Below are 19,787 nucleotides of genomic sequence, written 5' to 3' on the forward strand. Positions count from 1 at the left end.
TCAAAACTGCACACATTGATGCTGGCATACTGACATGGTTGTCGTTGGCAATGATGACTTTTGAACATACTAGGATGAGTCAAAGTCCTCTTCCAAGGGAAGAAAAAAAAAAAAAATGTTGATTTAAAAAAAAACCATTGGTCATTCATTGTTAAGTGCGATTGTGCTACTTGGTCATATTTGTTTTTAATTTGTTTTTCTCCAAACAAACAAAAAAAAAGTTTTTGGTCTTTTTTAGTTATTTTATTATTTATTTATTTTTTTTATCCAAATACCGAAAAACTCAAAAGAAGTAGCCCTACAGGAGAAATACAGAATTCCTTTCAAATCACTTGTGTGGTGATATATATATTTTTTTTCACAATGAGAAATGAATAGTAAATATTGGCATGCCAAAGACAGTTTGTAAAGAATGTAAATTTTTAAATGTTGACAAAATTCGTCTCGTGTTCTCGTGGACTCAATCTCGCGAGACGTGGCTCGTGAGATTTGTGTCCCCTCCCTAACTTTGATGCTTCGGCATGTCAGATAACGTTTACAAGTTTTTCCCACGCGGTGTTTGTCGATTTAACCATGTTGAAAATTCGTGCTAGGCAGTTCGTCCTCTTCCAAAATGATGTGTAAAGCGGCTGTCGGCTTCTAAACTTTTGTCAAAAAGTGCAGACCTCATTAATGAGCAAACGTGATGTCATTTGCCATCACCCCCATTTCGTAGGTAGGTGAAAATTGGTGTTCAAGGGTGATTTTGTTTAATGTTCTGGAGTTGGTTTTCGAGATACTGCATTGTAATATGCCTAAAACACATACACTTCACATCGCAGTTTAAAAAAAAAAGGTTTGGGGGCATGTTTGGACCCCTAAAAAGGCGATTAGGGAGAACGAGACAGCAGTTTGCTCTAAGGTTATGACAGGTCATGATTGTCGTCTTTATTACGTACAGATCCAGTACAAGAACTGGGTTGTTTCTAATATGACCTTAGCACGACAAGTGGGTCGAGAAGACTGCTCCCTTCAAGGCACAGGTCTGCAGCCAACATTAGAAGTGATCACATTTGGTGATCTTACGATAGTACCTCAATAATAAGTTATGGCCTCTATAGTGTTGCTTTAGCGTCGCCCTGTGGTCAACATTGGAATAACATGACCCGGCTCAGAAACACGACGCGGCAAGCGCTAAATGGCGGAAGAACGCAGAATTTTGAAACAGCGTCATGGTAAGCGTCTTCGTTCTCATTTATTCTATTTTGTTTTACAGCTTGTAAATAGGTTGACCAGAATCCGTGAGTCGTGGTTGTAGTTTTTATAATTATATGAGCTGGCCAATGATCGTGTGCCGAAATAGCTCAGTTGGGAGAGCGTTAGACTGAAGATCTAAAGGTCCCTGGTTCGATCCCGGGTTTCGGCATATTGGGTTGACAATATTTTTTATTTTTAATTCGTTTGAAAATGCAACCACCTCCATGTTTAAAGTCTAGACGCACATTGACATCATCACTTGTAGGTTATATGAACCACGGAAGTACGTATCACGGAAGTACCTGTGCGTTGCAATAAATAGATACATGGAACACTACTGTTTTAGGTAAGTCTTTTACTTTGACCACACAGTACTTACGTATTTAGATTTTTTTTTTTTTTTAAATAGACGTGCATAAAAGAAAACTGCCAGCTCCAGTCATCTCTAGGTGGCAATCTTGTCCAATAAATGAGCCTTCCACCTGCGCTTGTAAACAGAAATTTAAACCACGAATATAAATTAATTTCCTCACAGGCCTATAGTATAGCAGCAGTTGGCATGAAGATGTAGTGTTTGTCAGCACGTCAATTATCTTTAATGCAATGTTTCCCAACCTTGTTTAATCAATACAGTCATTTTAGGTTAGAGGTTAAGCAGTGTTAAGCTCGAGAAACGTGTTTGGATAATAGAGAGCTCACGTAAAGTTGCTAAAAACTCCACAGAGAACTCAAACTTTGGCACGTTTTGAGCATATTTTGACAAAAACAAGCTATCTGTTATTGCGCAATCTGCTGCACCGTTCAACAAATGACGTAGCAGCTTTTTTTTAAAGTGCTCTACAGTTGTTCCAACCACTATAATAGAATATAACAGTTGTCAACATCAGACGTGGCACAATAAAATATTCAAATTTACTTAAATGATCCAAATATATCTATATTTTTATTTACTGCATAGAGGCTATGCAAGCGACTAAATGACAGCCACTAGATAGTCGATAGAATTAACATGTACGCCACACTCTTGTACAGTAGATAGCGTTGTTTAGGCCTAAAGGTTCCTTGCATCTGCCAGTACTGTAATTGAAAGACTACAAAAGATTCTTGCAAGTCTATCAGGTTTGTGTGTTAGTGTTTATTTTATTTTTTTTTTCTTGTAGGTGTCCCATGAGCTCTTGGAAATGTAAAATACCATGCGTGTTAAGATATGATATAAATAGTATAATTTGATATACATGAGACTTATCTTATTATATAACAGCTTTACATCATGTTCCAACAATGCATATCTCGAACTTATAATATTCCCTTACAAGCTATTTGACTACTTGATACTACTTGACTATACTGATTAGCATAACATTGTGTTGCAGATTTTTTTTCGCAATATGTGTGTAAAGCCAATGCCCCTGTAAATTCAGAATACATGTCTTGTAAAGTAGACATACCACAGATATGGTAACAACTCTACCAAATTAAGCATATGTAGAAAAAGGCTTCAACAGTGGGGAAAAAATGCACGAAAAACATGCCCACTCAATGGTTAATTCAAAAAATAACTTTTTTATCAATGGCAGTGTGTGGATGCATTGTGAAGATGATGGTTGATTACACATTATAAAATGGTGGGAGACCCCTTCAAAATTGAATACATTGATAATTACTTTGGACTAAAATTGGAGTGCAAATTAGTGATTCACTTGTGCGCACATGTGAATCCACTTTCCTAACATAACTTCTGCTGTGTATGACGCATTTGCTTGTCTATATGTAATCTCAAGGGTCTTTGTTCCCATCCAAAGTGATCTTCTGATCATTGTATGTTACTATGGGCACTTAGGGCACCATAATGCTAAAAATCTAAACTTCTTGACTTCAAAGTTTGTGTTCATGGCTTTGTTTTTGCTCTTATCGCCAACTGTCACATGAAAAGCTATACAGATTTCGATACTCTATCGTTAATCTTCTCACCTCCTCACCTTTGCCTCCAGCTGGTCTCACTTCCCCCTTTTCTTCATGAAGGTCCGCCAATAAAGATACCACTCCTTAGTTTATTTATACACACCTTTCTCAAGGCAGCATGAACCCTCTGCACTCTGAAATTGACACGTGAGGAGTTTATTTTATGTTTATGTGCAAGATGTTCATCAAAATATGTTTTAAGAATACAGTATCTGTCTCAGTACTTTCATGGGAAATACAGAAAGGATGATGAAACATAATTTATAACTCTTTTTGTCTCGTCTTGTTAATAGCAAAATTCTCGAATCTCGTCTCACATTTAATACAGATATTCTGTGCAATCATTAGAGCTTAGAAGAAACTGGGTGTGTCAATTAGAAGAGAAAATGTCCTCAGTTCCAAGGAATCTTTTATCATCTTTAGTTTATACACACTAGATAAGGCTTTGGCTGCGGTTTGTTATTGCAAGCCAGTCATCACAGATTGCCTGGCACCATCCCAAATCATGACATCTCTTCCATATCAGAGCTCCAACCAAAGCAATCTTCTTTTGAGAATTATTTCAAAGCAAGAGCCTTTTCCTTTTAAATGATAACCATTGTAAGCAACAAAGTCACATTTTCACATTGTCCTTATCATCTAAGGAGAATTGCAGGTAACACGCAGTAAATGCATAAACACATACTGTACAACTTATAGATTTTAATGTCACAACATGAACACGATGTACATGTCGTTTGTTCATTTCTAACAGATAAATAAAAACCTCAAAATGGCAATCGGTCACCATTTGTCACTACCACAATGTTCCATTACTCATGTTTGGGACGTGGCCAAATACCAGCCAGTAAGATTTGGGGCCCAATTTGATGTCATCATAGCACCTGTTCTTTTCTTGTTTAAACTTTGCCATGCAAAATACGTGTCTTTGGCTTTCCGTCAGCTGACTTTTTTTTCCCCCTCTACAGATAAGTTTGTATGTCAGCACCAAGAGACAGAGCGCTTTGTTTTGCTGTGCACACACGTACAATATTCACACTTCCTGTATTTAGCCAGACCCTCCCCAAGTCGACTTCCTCTATTCAGAAGTTAGTGTGACCGAATGTAAACTTATAATGCTTGTGACACGTGCTGCTTTTGAGGCCTGCTCTCGCATGTTTCCCCTCACCAACCTAACTTCCTCTGATCACAACAACCCCACATGAATCTTAGAACATAAGCAGGAAAGAGGAAGAAGTATCAATTTTAGTTAGAAAGATCTCTTTTATGGTGAAATGATCATCAATCAGCTCTCCCAAACCAGATGTGAGCCATGGTACCAAGACTGAAAGCTCCCTTTCCATTGTCCCGGTTCTACACCAAAACGGCCTGGTTATGTTTCTCTGGTTGCTTTTTGATGACATGTTTATGTTCTGGCCATAATTCTGAACACACCCATGATTAGTGAATGAATGTTTTGATTGCAAGTCCAGACACTACTGTTCTCTGCCCCTATTTTTATTAAATACAATTTGTGTGACTTACACACATTTGTTTTTGTTTTTTCTTTGTGATGCATTTTTGACTGATGCGTCGTCTGAAGAGTCAGAATGAGTTCAATATTTTACAACAATACTTACCCATATTATATCGTATGGACAATACCTGTGAACGAAATGAGTGAAGATTGCTATTGATATCTGAAACAAATTGGAGGAACAGAATTTAAACGCAGCTTTGTTTAACCTTGTCTGTGGCGTCCAGGCGACATTGCATTATCACCAAATTGGGAGGGGAAAAAAATCAATATCAGCCCTCAGCCCAGTGATAAAGTATATGTGGTAGAGGGCAATCCTATTTGTTTAAAGTGTATTTTTGAACTTGGGATTTTTTTTTTTTCTTTTTAGTAAATCGACCAAAGTATTCAATAAACATAGAAACATGGAGATTTAAACTTTGGTAATATTTGCTTTGTGAATCCATTATCTAGTAAATCAATAGCTTATCTTCTAGATTCGTAATCAGATGTCTAGAACGTAGTCTCTATGCCTCTTGTATGACCACACGTCATGTCTCGACTCACTCCAGTTGCTGGTAGACTCCGGCGTAATTTGATCCAGAGCAGGACTCAAAGTACTAGGCCTTCTCTATTAGGTTAAGAATGTCATTGACCAGTCCATCTTTAGGTCTTAATATAGCTTGGGAATTAAACCTGAAGGAGTTGTGGCTGCCAAGAAGATTAGCGTGTTCCTTTTGTACCTGTGTGGCATGACCATTCCACCACGGAAAGCACATAACAAAAGTACACAGTCTAGCCTTGACGCATCGACACCCAAAAGTGTCGTTCAGTTAACACCTGCATCCTGCACGTAGTCCGAAGTACGTTATACCAACTGGAAGTGAAAGTAGAAGACAGTTGTCGAGATGTAAAGATGTTTTTATGAAGAATTAAAATTGGGGGATATTATTTCTCTACACACTCCTAGCTGATCATTTATTTCGGAGGGTTGTCTCAATACTACATATAACTGTTTATCGGTATCTTATTCTAAAAAAAGTGGAGGAAAAAAATAAAACCAAATGGGGTCAAAACGGGACGAAGCCGAATTGTAAGCTATTCATTTAACCCAAAATTTTTGTCAGTCCATTTTTGACCCAATTGGGGTTATTTTTGACAGAGCTGTTTGTGAGTGCAAAATCTTTTAAGTTAATCATTTTACCCAAAATGTTTTTTTTTAAGTTAATCATTTTACCCAAAATGTTTTTTTTCTGTTCATTTTTGTTTTGACTCAAGTGTTTTTTGAGTGCATTTCTTTAAACAACATTTTAACACTATAAATTGTTTGGCAAAAGGGGACCCAACCCAACTTTGAAAGTTATTAATGTGACCCAGAAAGTTGGATTTGTCCCTTTTTGGCCTAGGCCTTTTTTTAAACAAGCAAAACAAAACAAACAAACAAAAATAACCCGAGTGGGGTCAGGTGAACCCAAAATGTTGTTATTCAGTTCACCCCAAAAATGTCAGTCCAGTTTTTTGGTTTTAGAATGTATATTTTTAACCTGCATTTTTATTTATTTTTACATTCATCATGTAAACAAAATTCCCCAAAATGACAAAATCATTGATCAAGTTCATCTTGATTATATTTTATTGAAAATAAAATGCAAAACGATGTTCTCTGTTTTTAGGCCATGAAAAAGTCCCTCACCTTGACCAAAAGTCAGCTTAAATGTATGACCCTTCCGCTCCTGGTCCATGAACTCATTTATTGCTAAAGACGACCAAGATCTTTTCTTATGAGTTCATATTCACTGCCATTAACAGTTATATAGGCTAAAAAATCCATTTGAATTAGGCTAGCAATGAATGACGTAAATCAACATTCTACTCTAAATTGATAGTGAGTGCAGTGTTGATCTATTGATCATGCTTGGAATTTGCACAAGTGTAACATCATCATGTCACTGCGTCTAAACATGAGAAGGCTGGTCAGGATAGATGACATAGGGGAGTCACATGAGGCCAGTAGTATCATTCCCACTGGGCTATATGTGTAATGAGTGTACTCAATGTAGAACTGTACAGTTTGTAATAAGTAACTATGTTGCTGTAAATACAACAACAAACAGCTTGTTTCATTTCAATGTTGGAAGATTTCTCTCAAAAACAAATGCATAACTCATTTTTGTAGCACTTTAAAATGATTCACAGTGGTGAAGAGTATTGAACATAAAATACTGTAAAGAGAACCATTTGACATTTAGCATATAGAAGACCGCGAGTTGGATTCCCCCTTGTTATATAGTCTCCACATTGTCTGTACTGACTAGCATGAGTGCGCTGGGGTGCTGAAATTGAAATCTTTCCATCACAGCGTGCCTGACGTCACTCACGTTGCAGAAGCTACGTTTTTGGCGTAAACAAACAACAGTTTTCTAAATCCCCTGCCCTATTCGTCATTCTATCTCGCTTCACTTTTTGTCAATGCGCTGCTATAGCTAGCAGCTAGCTAACCTCATTATCATGATATGGTTGTGGTGTTCTCTACTATACGTAGTGCAACATTTGAAGTGAGTTTGACTTTCAAATCAGGTGGTATATTTCCTAATGATCATTTATATCTCACTACTCATCCCTTATAAAAAATATCATATCTCATTTGTCGAGCCAAGAAAACACCAGCTGAGTCGACTTGGTGCCACGCAGCTGAAAATGCGCCGGCATTAGAGCTCTTGCGCTCAAACTTACATAAGTCAAATGTTCCCTTTCGTCCCGTCAGCAGTGTCGATGACCCTTTTGCCTTGGCATCCTTTCACCCTTTGAGATGGTGCTCGCAGGGGTTCCAGGTCAACTAAAGTCTGCTGAATGGTTGGCTTGCCACGAGAGCTAAATGTCTGAGAAAGACCTGTTAGCGCATGCCACACATATCCCCACACACATAGATTTTCAGAGCAGGGATGAGTTTAGCGTTGACGTTAGCTGGTGGTGACAGGATATCTGACAAATGACTTTGCAAGACAGAGTAGGATTAGTTTTCTTCGGGTGGTGGGGCTACAAGTGCTACAGTCTACATACATCTTCGACTTCTCAATTCCCAGCTGTGTTTTTACTAGATACTAAGGATACTCAGCTATTTTCAGCAATAAAAGTTCATATTTTTTGTTTAATTTGATAACTAAATTATTTTTTAATGAACAATGGACACCTTTAAATTGATAGCTGAAAATGTCCTCAAGGCTCAGTTCCTGACCAATCACAGCTCACATGTTGTCTGGGTTTGGTCATTTGACATTTGCGAGCTGAGCCATGATTGGTTGTTACCTGAGGCATGAGCACATGGCATGTCATTTGCTGTCTCCACCCACCAAGTGAGAAAATATGTTTATAAAGGTATTAATTGTACAAAAAAATTAACTTTGTAAATTAATTATTGACAAAATATTAACTTGTTACCATTGAATATAGCTGTATAAGTTTATCATAAATTTAGAAACAGTGAACGCTTGTGTGTCAGATGGTACCAATCTTATTACTGCCATCAATTATTCATAATCAATTCATCTGAACAAATCTGATGATATTTTTTTTACATATAAGATTCTTTTTACTTGTTTTGTCAAAAATATGTCCCAAAATGGGCTAAAATATTAATCATTGCTTTCCAAAATAAAAGCAGATGTTTGTAAAAGTTTGTGTCCCAAACGAAAGGTTATGGGTTCAATCCCTAATACCGTCAAACATTGCTGTCTGGGTGGGTGATTATCAGCCTTTGTGAAGCGCTTGGAACAAGAAACTACGTTGTAATAAGTCATAGCCATTCATCATAATGAAATTGTTTACATAAAGGACTAAAAAACCTTGAGAATGAGACGTTTAAATCCGACGAATTGGATGATTTTAGGTGTCCAAACGAGTAATTGGTGATCAAAGATGATTATCGATTATTTTGTTTGCTATCGATTAATCGTTAAAAATCCATATTGGAGGGTAACATTATCATGTATGTCGCGTTTTGAGTCAGACATCAGTCATGTTTATTTCCGATTTTCCTGGTTGTTATTATCTTGCTGTCCTTCTGGAAGCAAGCAGAAATGCACTTCCAATGCCAAATCTTTCTAATCAGATCACAATATTAAATTAGCACACGCATCATACTGCTCTACGAACTGCGAGCAACAGAGCAAATCTTTGCTCCATTAGATTTAAAATCTGCGGCCATGGCCTGTGTTTTCCATTGTCCGTTTCCCTCTCGGCAAGAATAAGGGTCTCTTGTTCACAATAAACTCAGCAGCTCGAGGAAAAGTGTGGCAAACAAAACGATCATTGAGCAGAAATTCATTGCGTAAGCATGAACGCAGATTGCAAATGAGCATGCGCCTTCACATAAGAGGATGGCAGTGGATTATGGGAGGACCTTTAACATGTCCCGGGTCACACTTGCAGCGTTCTCACTGCGGCATCACAAACTTCCACACCAATGCGTACAGCGTCTTACATATAGGTTACTCATAAGGTGTGAATAGAGGAGGGTTGAGGCATGAAGGCCACGGCTGCTGCCAACCTTAATCCTTCTGATACGAGATGAATATAGCCTTCTGACCGTTATACTCGACGCAACTGAGCTTTATTTATACTTGGGAAACCTCAAGTGCCATAATGAGCAACAAGTCTTGTGCTCACAAGGGACAGTTTGATTTTGTTTATGCAGGCTGTTGTTGGAAATTATATCAGGTCGTGTGGTGAGAAGTGATTCCTAATGCTCTGTCTGGGCAGTGTCCTCCTGCTCTTCTCAGGCTATATTTAAACGTGGTCTTATTAAGGGCAAATGTGTCCTCTTAAGCTTTGGCTCAGGCTCTAATTGATTTTTTTTATTCCCATGTCCTGCTTACAGTCTCTGTAGGTTTCATTTTGTCTCAAATGGCTCAAGAGAATCTTATGGGTTTCCCTGTTGAGATTATTCCATACCCCGTCTTTGATAAAAGCCTCACAACGCTAGTAGGGATGGAATATCCCAGGTCCAAACTTTACAAGCCTTTGAAGGGGGAGCAACATTTGCCTTCTAAAATCGTGGATAAGGTGGAGTAGACATTTGAAAGTTTCCTTTATTCCATCTGCCACTTTGTATTATCTTCTATCACAGCTTTTTCAATTCACAGGCTTCCTTCCTATTCCCGACAGCAGAAATGCCTGAAATGACTTTTCGCAGAGTAAAATTCACTCTCTTACTGGCAAGGCCTCGGTCTGCCGCCTCAGCGTTTCTCAGCCAGTCTGTGTTCTCAGAAATCAGGTCCCGGTGTCCTCTTCCGCCAGCCAAGCCAACAGTTGTTACACCCACAACCTGTTCTATTGTATCTCATCTCTGCATTGTTCTCACCGTCCTCCTTTTGTCTGATCCCTTTCTTGATCTCTGTGATTTTCCATTGCTTATCATGGTGGTGGGCAAGAGGGTCCAGGTTATGCAACTCCAGGATTATTTCAGTGAACAAATTGAGTCAGACAGGCTGAAACCACAGAGCATAGGAGAGGTTCAAACGCATTCCCACACAGTCGGTTAGAAGAGATTAGATGTTTCGTTGGTATAGCGGTAGCTGGAAGACGGAGAATGTGTCCAGCAGCTATTGGACGATAATGCTGTCATCTCCAGAATTGTGCATTTTAAAGGACAGTCTCACTTTTAAGTCAACGTTTAGATCTTTTAACAGGCTTTAAATATGTTCAGACTCAGGCCCAACCAAGTAATCGACCTGACAATTATGGCCCTTCAAACAAGGGACAAAAATAATCATCCAAATGGCTGATATTTGCCCCCTTTTTTAAAAAAAAAAAAAAAAAACTTCATATATGCTAACCATTTACAACAGTTGCATACAAGTAACACTGGTTTAATTATTTATTACACATAAATCTATATTATAACCTGGTATATCCAATGAAGTTTGTCGAGAAGGTTATTCAGTGGACCTATAATTCTAAACAATGCAAACACTGATTTTTACAAACAATGATTAGGAAAGCAATGCTTGGAATTGACCTGGATGTCACTACCTTACACAAATCTAATGTCACACTTTGTTTAAAAAAATAAAATAAAATATGAAACACAAACATAGTGCAACATACTGTAAATCAAGAGTAAATGTGTTAAATATGACTTACATTCAACTACTGGTCATACATATGAAAAGATTTATGTCCTTATTACTTAATTAACTGAATGCATTGTGCTATGTAATGCATTCTGTTTTTTGTTTTGTTTTGTTAATGGGAAATAGGTACCAGACCGACCCACATTTGCGTATAATGGAGACCCATTCAAATTATTTTATTTTCATTAAATATGACTATTTATTTTAATCTGCGCATTAATTGGCAATCTGTATTTTTTCTGCCAAATATCAGCTTCGGCCTCCAAAAATCCATATTACAGGCCCTAATTTAAACTCAATATAATCATCAAAATAGATGACTACACCGCATATCTTCCATAACCAAACCCCGATTGTTTTTGGTCCAAATTAGATTTTGTACTGCTTGTTTATCAAAGTTGGGTAAGTGTGTGTATTCATAGTGTGTGGATTCACATGTTCGAATGTCTGTGTCCATGCATTCATTTCTCCCATTTGGCACGCCTGTCAGGTGTATTCTAACTGGGCCTCATCATAGAATACAATTTGAAACGTGCCACTTGACCCATGTATCGTAAATCTAGTCTTTACTGGCCCTTCTCTAATAAGCCAAACCTAAAGTAGTGACTGGCAGTCACATCCATAGCCCCTTTTAGACCGCCTGTAAAACTCACAATTTTTCCATGGCGTAGTATTAGCGTAGCGACAACAGAAGTGCCGGCTTGTGCCAATGCCTTAATGTTGTGGGGTTTAACATTCGCCTCTCGGTTTTTCGGTTCATTGGATAACAATTTAGAGTAATTATTTTGTAAGTATCATGGAACGCTTTTGCCTCTATTTGGCGGCACACAGTTGTATTAGTATCTAATCTGCTGGGCGGCACTTTAAAAGCAAAAGACATCTAATACTGACTCTTTTGTTGGGGATCTTGATGCAAGATTTTGGTAGTTTAGTTGCCATTAACCTAGATGTCCCCTTTTAACCAAGATTACCCAAGTACCTACTAATTTTGCCAGCTCTATTGTTTTGTATAGCAGCTAGACAAAACCGGGTGATTTCTTAAATCACTGTTAACCCTGACACTTGCAATGCATATTTGGTCATCTACAGCTGTCAATGGCAGAAAATGCATTGCAGTACAGTCTTCCCGACACCCTTAGGTACCTTTAAGTTGTTGCAAATATCATAACTTCACGTCAAAACAAAGTGTGCACCATGTTTTGACGTGTCTTGGTACATGATATTGCACTTGTATATAGGCAGTGTGGTGTAGCAGTACTCCAGTTGTGACCTTTTAAGACCATATTATAGTGCTTAGCCATTGGTCGTGTGGTGGTTCAAATGCTGTAGCTGACTTCAGCTGGCATGGAATCAATTCGCACTCATGCACTCTTCATAATCACCCGGTGATTGACTGGCGCAGTCCGTGGTGTTGTCCAGCTTTTGTCCTGGGTTAAGTAGCGATAGGCTTCATCCCCCTGCCGTGACCTTGATCAGAAAAAAAGCCATGCAGAAAATGCTTTGTCATTTGTACAAAATGCTAGATAGAAAACTCTAGAATGTTGAACCCTGCATTTCGTTGCTTTGGAGCAGATTAGCCAATGAGCGTGTTCTTATGGAGGTTCATGCTGCTTTCACACTGCATAAAGTGGAGGCACAGATGACTGGCACCAGCCTGACCCCACACTGGCCCAGATCCCAAGCCTCTCAGGATTCCCATTAAAGCCCCTCTGTCACGAAAGGGCTGCCGGGTCTAGTTTCTCTTGGCACCACGATGTGACCGAATGAGAGCAACAAATGACAGGGCGGGGATTAGTTAGTGATGAGTGACTAGGTTTTCTCGCATTTACACACACACATTCATTGCACAAGAAATACACCCTCTAAGTTAATATGTAATGCGGTTTCCTATAAAATCTTGTCCAACTCCCTTGGCGTCATCTTAACAGTGTTAAGTTTACATGCATCTGGTAATGTTATGCTGGCTCTTATCACTGTGAGTGTGAAATTATAAATATACACATATATATATTTTTATATATATATATATATATATATATATATATATATATATATATATATATATATATATATATATATATATATATATATATATATATATATATACACACACACACACAAAACCTGGAAAAAATGTATGTCTTGTTTTTGTGTTACCATGAGCTCAGACCTAAAAAAGTCACCAACATAAACAGTCTAGCGCAAACATGTACTCTTTAGCATAGTTAGTGCGACATAGTTAATTATAGCCTATTGTTCTTAAGTTCACTAACAGGGCATAATTAAGATAAAATATGCAACCAACCTGACTTACAAGTTTTTCATGAATGGAGCGATCATCGGCCAATTTTTTTGCTTTGTTTAAAAAAAAATAAATAAATTGAGATACACACACCAGAAGAAGTGGAACAAAGTCCATTGAGCTAAAGCAAAAAAGAATGTGGTGCAATTTCTTCAGCTGGTCAAATACTAACATTATTTGCAAACCAAGATGTCCATTCTGATCCTCACACACACCTCCCCAAGAATCACAATTGACTTCATGACTCTCCAGTTGTCGCCATCGGATTGCAGCAAAGGTTCTGCCCTGGTCACATCCTCACCTAATCGACCTCAGCTGCATCCGCAACCATGTAGCAGAAGGCCATTGCTGCACAGTTGTCACACTCACAGATTGCCTTTAACACATTTGCACTCACCTCCTCCAATTTCCCACCACAAATGTAGCAGCGCTTTTTTTTTCTTCTGTGAAGACGTTGAAAACATTTATTCCCTCTACATACCAATATACAATACTTCTCAACCTAAAAACGTCCTTGACAATAATATAGTCTATATGCCCCCTCTCATCAATACACGGTATTCTGGTCTGGTTTGGTCATTTCACGTTTACAAGCTGAGCCGTGATTTGTTGTGAGCTGTGATTTGTTGTTACCCTAGCAACTGTGATCTCATTTTTAGTCGACAGCAAATGGCAAAATGGCCAACCACGAGATGAATTAGAAATGGGTGAATTTTGCTATTATTAATATTCCACAAACACAATATTAATCAGAATACTGTGTTGGGATTAGTGTGACTGCATATAAGATTATTGTAAAGAATTTCCCTTCAAAATATACTGAGAAGGGTTTTTAGGGAAATGTTTTTATTTTGGGCATCAGATCCTTTTACATCCACATAAGACTCTTTGATTCTGTAGGTCAATGGTTACCTTTAAAGTAAACTTCTGCCAAGGCCAAAAATTGTACACCTTCAAAAAGAACATTTTAATCATGAGGATTCATACATCATATACAGCGAAAGAAGCAAAAGTAAAAGTATTATTATTATTATTAAGATCCCCATCAAAGTAACCATTTCAATTCTACTGTAAAGAAAATCTGTTGTGTGGGATTTCGCGTTATCCTGCTCACAAACAAAAAAGAAATGGAAGAAATTCAGCTCCTTGGGTTAGTGCAACAAAAATGTGATTTTCAGGACAATTGAGCCTGCATGCAAATGCTGAAATGCAATATTAAGCATGGTTTATTTGTTAAGATTAAATCCATAAAAATGTGGTTTGCTTGCAGCTTTCTACACCCACTCCTCGCATATGTGCTGGTATTTTTCCACTGAATGTAAGAGGAAAGATGAGAGCCCATTCATAGCTCTGTTTGTTTTTCTTTTCTTGTTTCAACCTTCATCTTACCAGCTTCTCCCATCCTCATCACCTTTCTTCATCACCATGAGTCCTAATACTGCAGCTTGGAAAATTCCACACTGCAGCAAAGAGAGGGGTGGCAGAGGAGAGAGGGAGTGCAAGAGAAAAAGGTGCAGGTAGGTTGGGGCTGGAAGGGACGAGAAGAGAAAACACTAATTGATAATGTGAATGTATCGGCATAATGTAAAGATAATTATTATGGCCTCTGTGCACTGATATATGCGACCATTTAAAGATGAGGACAAAATTAAACTAAAGCTCAATAGTGCACTTGAATATATATATAGTGCTTCATAAAATGTATTATAAAAGCTCACGGCCATGCATAAGTACTGTACAAGCACAAAAAGTAGGACAGTAAAATGCTGCAGGAAACATAGTCCCTTGAACACAATGGGCAGACCAGGGGAGAACTGCATTTTGAACTTGTACAAAATGGGATAGAAGCAGGCGTAGAGTGAGTGCGGATGGAGTGATGCTGCTCTCTGGGCACACTTAATTCCGCAGAAACGTGCATCAATCATCACGTGGACTGAGATTGAAATGAAAAGCACTGCAGTGCCCCAAAATTGCTGCATGACCACAAACCTCTCACAAGGCTATATACAGCCTGATCCACGTGGTGAATCATGACACAGCGGCCTTGGAGTCAGGTACTGTGCACCTGCACAACTCAATACAGCATGTTATGCTCTCATTCAAAATAAAACTCAATGCAGCTCTACCATTGCCACTGACACTGTGACTGGTAAGAGTACATTAGATATAGTCTACACCAGTGGTTCTCAAACTTTTGTCAGTGATATAACCCCTGTGAAATATATTCTCAGCCAAGTACCCCTTAACGTTGCTGGTGCGAAAGCAGCAGTAGCCAGTTAGTTGTGTTGACCAGTTAGCTGCAGGAAGTAGCGTACAGGCCAAACTGTTTGCTGTATTCTATTAAAAATAAAATGGCATCATTAAATGCATGAAAACCTCAACCAACGGCCAATAAAATTTACACGCACTTTCTTACTCTTCAACGTGTAAAAATATGAGTCAAATCAAATTTTATTTATAAAGCACATTTAAAAAGACAATGGTCAACCAAAGTGCCGCACAAAAAAAATAACATTAAAAATAGAAACATAAAAAAAGCAAACAAGCTAAAACACAGATAAGACAGCAGTGCAACAGAGATGTCAGCTTTCAAGGCGTATTAAAAGCAAGCGATCAAAACGATTATCACAATATTTTTTTGTCACCGGATGATCTTTTTCCCTTGTCTGAGCTCATATTTACTGGCACTACAATCCAAAATATTGAGTTGATCATTTTTGAACAGCAAAAATGATCAAACGTTTTGAACAGTAAGAATGTGTATATAAATATTGTCAATCAAGCTGTCTCCTCACAATTTTTGGGTGGGCTACAATTCATTAAAAGTTGACACAAATACTGTACCTAAATCCTTTTCAAGTTTTTTCCTATGGAGAATGTTTGTGCAATCATGATTTTATCATCCAAACTCATTATATACTGTAAGTGCCAATGATCAACCCAATCAAGTGGCCCTCAAACATGGTTTTAAATATGGCTCATTCTGAGAGCAGCTATTAAAGGGTGTGCACACTGGTGCAACCACATTTTCGAACATTTCTCTTTGCTTCCCTGCTATAAAAGTTAATTGTTTTAACTGTGTTACACAAGCGGTAGGTTAAATTAACTCATTCACTGCCAGCCCAGTAAAAATGCATTTTTGGCAATATATGAGTGAATTTATTCACTGACAACCCTTTAAAAATGAGGTTTTAACATCTATAGCCTCCAATGGCACTGAAAGAGTTAATGGTGGGAAAGGTTTTCAAACTATATATCTTAAATCTGGCATTTGAGCATGGGTGCTTAGAATCTTTATATCCATTATGACCTATTTACTTCATGCTTTGGATAACAACAGACGTCACAGCTGTAGTCAATCAATCGGCCTGCAGGGCATTTTCCACGCACTTCGGTTCAAACAACGAGCTGTACTAATGTGTTATCGAATGGCAGCATGTAGGCTGCGAGCAGAATGTTGCAGCTGGCCAGGTGATTGAGAGAAATGTGATAATGCTCATCAAGCCTACATTATTTTCATGCGGTGCTTTTTTTAACTTGGAAAAAGCTGCAATGATGCTCAGGATGATCAAGTTCTTTGTTTTAGCTCAAACTAAAGAACAAAATTGATGGTTCACTGTACAAAATTTGTTTTGTTGGTTTGTTATTGTAATGTGTAAAAAATATTTTTTTGTTGTTGATTTTGATAAGTGGTGAGCAATGTGCAGCAAGGGGGCCCACCAAAAATATATCATGCCACAGCAATTAAATTGGATTCATCTCCAGACTTAGAATAGGCCACTTCAAAACCTTTTTTTTTTTCTTTAACTCATTCAGAAGTTGACTTGCAGGCATGCTTTGACTTGTTATACTGCTACAGAACACAAGTCATTATCTGATGACCATTCTCTCAGGATTTTGTAGTAAAGGGCTGAATTCACGATCCCCTCAATCACAGCAGGTCATCCATGTCTTGAATTAGCAAACAGGTAGCTTTGAATATTTTTGTTTGAATAAATAAAATCTCCATTTGATATGCCTACTTACTCTGTAATCTTTGTCTGATATTTATATTTGTTTGGTAATCATCATCAAAGTTGGGAAAATGACAGAAGTCAACGTTATATTTAATCATTTTGATGAATTGATCAGAATAATACTATAAAATAATACTGCAAAGTTACATTCAAGAACAAATTATTTTTGTAATTACTGTATGTTGGATGAATGGATGGTAAAAAAAAAAAAAAAAACTGCTGCCATTTGACAATCAGCTACAATATTCAGTTTCCTCATCCTCCACTGTGGTCCGCTTTATGTTGTTGTATTTTGCATTGCCCTTTATGCTCCATCCCAGTTTGCCTTTGTTCTCCTATCTTATTGGAAACTCTGCTGAACTTTCTAGTGAATTATTTATTCTTGGGTCACAGTCTGAAATGTCAACAGTCAAGCTCTTGTTACAGTGCAACTTTACATGTGTCAGTCTATATACCATTCTAGGTTGCAAAAGAAAAGCATGTTTGGCACGTGGCTTTGCATGTTTCTCTGCTCAACCTCAGGTTCCCTATTACCTGGCGTGTAATGTCTAAGTTTTCTTAGATTACTTTCTGTTCCAAATGCAAAGAAAAAAAGCACACTGTTCAAATAATGTGGACTGGTGTTTATACTCTGCTACTCCAACAAGAACTCTGATCCCTCATAAACTGTGAATCAAAATCTGGAGCTGATAAACAAAAAATTCTGAATTCTTGTAAAATGCTTCCAGGAACTCCACCTCTGTATTTGGAACAGAAATAAACGTTTGGGGAACAGTTTATAGCTCACAGCCTCCCTTCATCATAAATCTGTCGCTGTCAAAAACACCACTGGAGCGATTTCTATTTTCCCTGACAAAATAACATCCATCCATCCATGTTCTGTATAATTCTCTACCATAACTTTAGGCGAGAGGCTCAGAATCACTTGCCAAAAAATTTAGCAGTCACATTCAATCCTATGGCTCAAGTAACGAACGATCATGGCTCACCTGAGTTTGGTAATGTGACATTTGGAATCTTAGCCTTGATTGGTCGTTACTTGAACCCTGAGAAACTTGTGATGTCATTTTCACTCGACAGTGAGGGTTAGAATGGCTACCCCCAGAAATGGATAAAAACGGGAGGAAATTCTGCTTGATTCATGTTCCATGAATGCAATATTATTGATAATGTTGTATTTATACTAATGGGGCCACTGGGAACTTCCAGCAAAGAAAATATTTTACCTTCCTCTTTAAAAGTGTCTTGTATTTCAGCCCCTCTCTGGGCAACACAATTTTGATGTATAATCAGTAACTCAGGTGTGGGGTTTACATTTCAATGTTACTCCTCAGACCTAACAACAGAATCCATTATTTATCAGAAAACATTGCCATTATTTTTTTTCTTTTCTAAGAGCCTGAAAACTAAAAAATGAATGGCATCTGTCAGAAATTGAGTCTCTTTCCATTAACCATTCAGATGACCTTTCCCTCATTGAGACTCTTTGTGGCCATCTGCTATGAGGCAATATTTACAAAACCTACAGTAATGCATGACAGTCCATGTTTTCTGACGGGGTAATTGGCTCTTTTACTTGAGAACAGTCTGTACCCTGTGTCAGCATACATCTGTTATGTGTATGCTCTTGTTACATAACCACTTGGAACGTATACTCCTCTCTTCCTCCCCCAAATTGTATGCATGTACAAGACCCTACGGCCACACACGCTGAAGGCCACACAATTATATGTTGGGAAGCTCTGAAGGACTGGACACAACAACATGAAGCCATGTGGAGGGAGGAGTCTGCATTTTAACTGCAGCCACGTTTTCCTTTTTTTTTCCTTGATAATACAGAAAAATAGCTGTGAACTTGACAGACAGCCAATGAGGGTTACGACATTCATGGCCATGACCTTTGTACACACACTCACACACACAAAAAAAACACGGTTGCATTTTTTAGCTTGATCGAGTCAGCAGATTGTTGTAGTGTGTTTAATACGTTTTTGGGTTTGTTATGGTGTAAGGAATTAAACAAAAAAAACTTGTAGTGAGATGCAATGACAAGGTCCTGAAACACTGCAGAAGAAAAGTTGAGTGTTCCTATATGACTCGATATAATCTTCTTGGAAGCCTTTGGATTGTAAATATCTGCCTGTTTGTGTTGGAATCCTTAGCATGTGTGTGTCGCAGCTAGTGTGTATGTGTGGGTGGGTGTGCATGAGAATCGCAATATTATGCTTCCAGCTACTGGCAGACTGGGGCTCCACGTGATGTCTTGTGCAGCACGTGAAGGCCAAAAGAAGACTGGTTAGTTTTGTTGTTGTTTTTTGGACTGAGTCTGTTTCATGTATCATATGCAACTGCAGTATAGTACTTGCAGGCGGTCAATGTTGTTACATTGCAACCTATTATTTTGCCAGCACGGCTCAAGCCACGCCTTGAAGTAAAAGGCAGGACTGCACTAACAATGGCAACTTCATGAAATTGACTTTGAGCCATCAAAATGCCCTTTTAACATAATTCTCATATTTGTCCATTAGAAAGACAAGTAGGTCAAATGGTTTGTTTTTCTTTCTTGTTCTCATCTCCACCCACCAAACTTTCCAGACATGCAGGATTCTTGTGCATCGCCTTCCAGTATTGGACTGCGCCCAACT

At 38.1% G+C, this 19,787-nt stretch overlaps 1 long non-coding RNA gene and 1 other non-coding gene across 2 annotated transcripts; both read left to right on the forward strand.

The window, feature by feature from the left end:
• The first annotated feature begins 764 nt into the window (after positions 1–764).
• LOC148418876 (uncharacterized) lies at positions 765–14,543 on the forward strand. Its single transcript, XR_015866707.1, has 3 exons — positions 765–1,022; positions 1,101–1,214; positions 14,519–14,543. It is a non-coding gene; the product is annotated as an uncharacterized LOC148418876 (long non-coding RNA).
• Positions 1,333–1,405, forward strand: trnaf-gaa (transfer RNA phenylalanine (anticodon GAA)). Its single transcript has one exon. It is a non-coding gene; the product is annotated as a tRNA-Phe (tRNA).
• Positions 14,544–19,787: the final 5,244 nt, after the last annotated feature.

The sequence above is a fragment of the Hippichthys cyanospilos genome, chromosome 9 (assembly GCF_059441005.1).
Source record: "Hippichthys cyanospilos isolate Australia breed blue-spotted pipefish chromosome 9, RoL_Hcya_1.0, whole genome shotgun sequence".
Classification (NCBI taxonomy): Eukaryota; Metazoa; Chordata; class Actinopteri; order Syngnathiformes; family Syngnathidae; genus Hippichthys; species Hippichthys cyanospilos.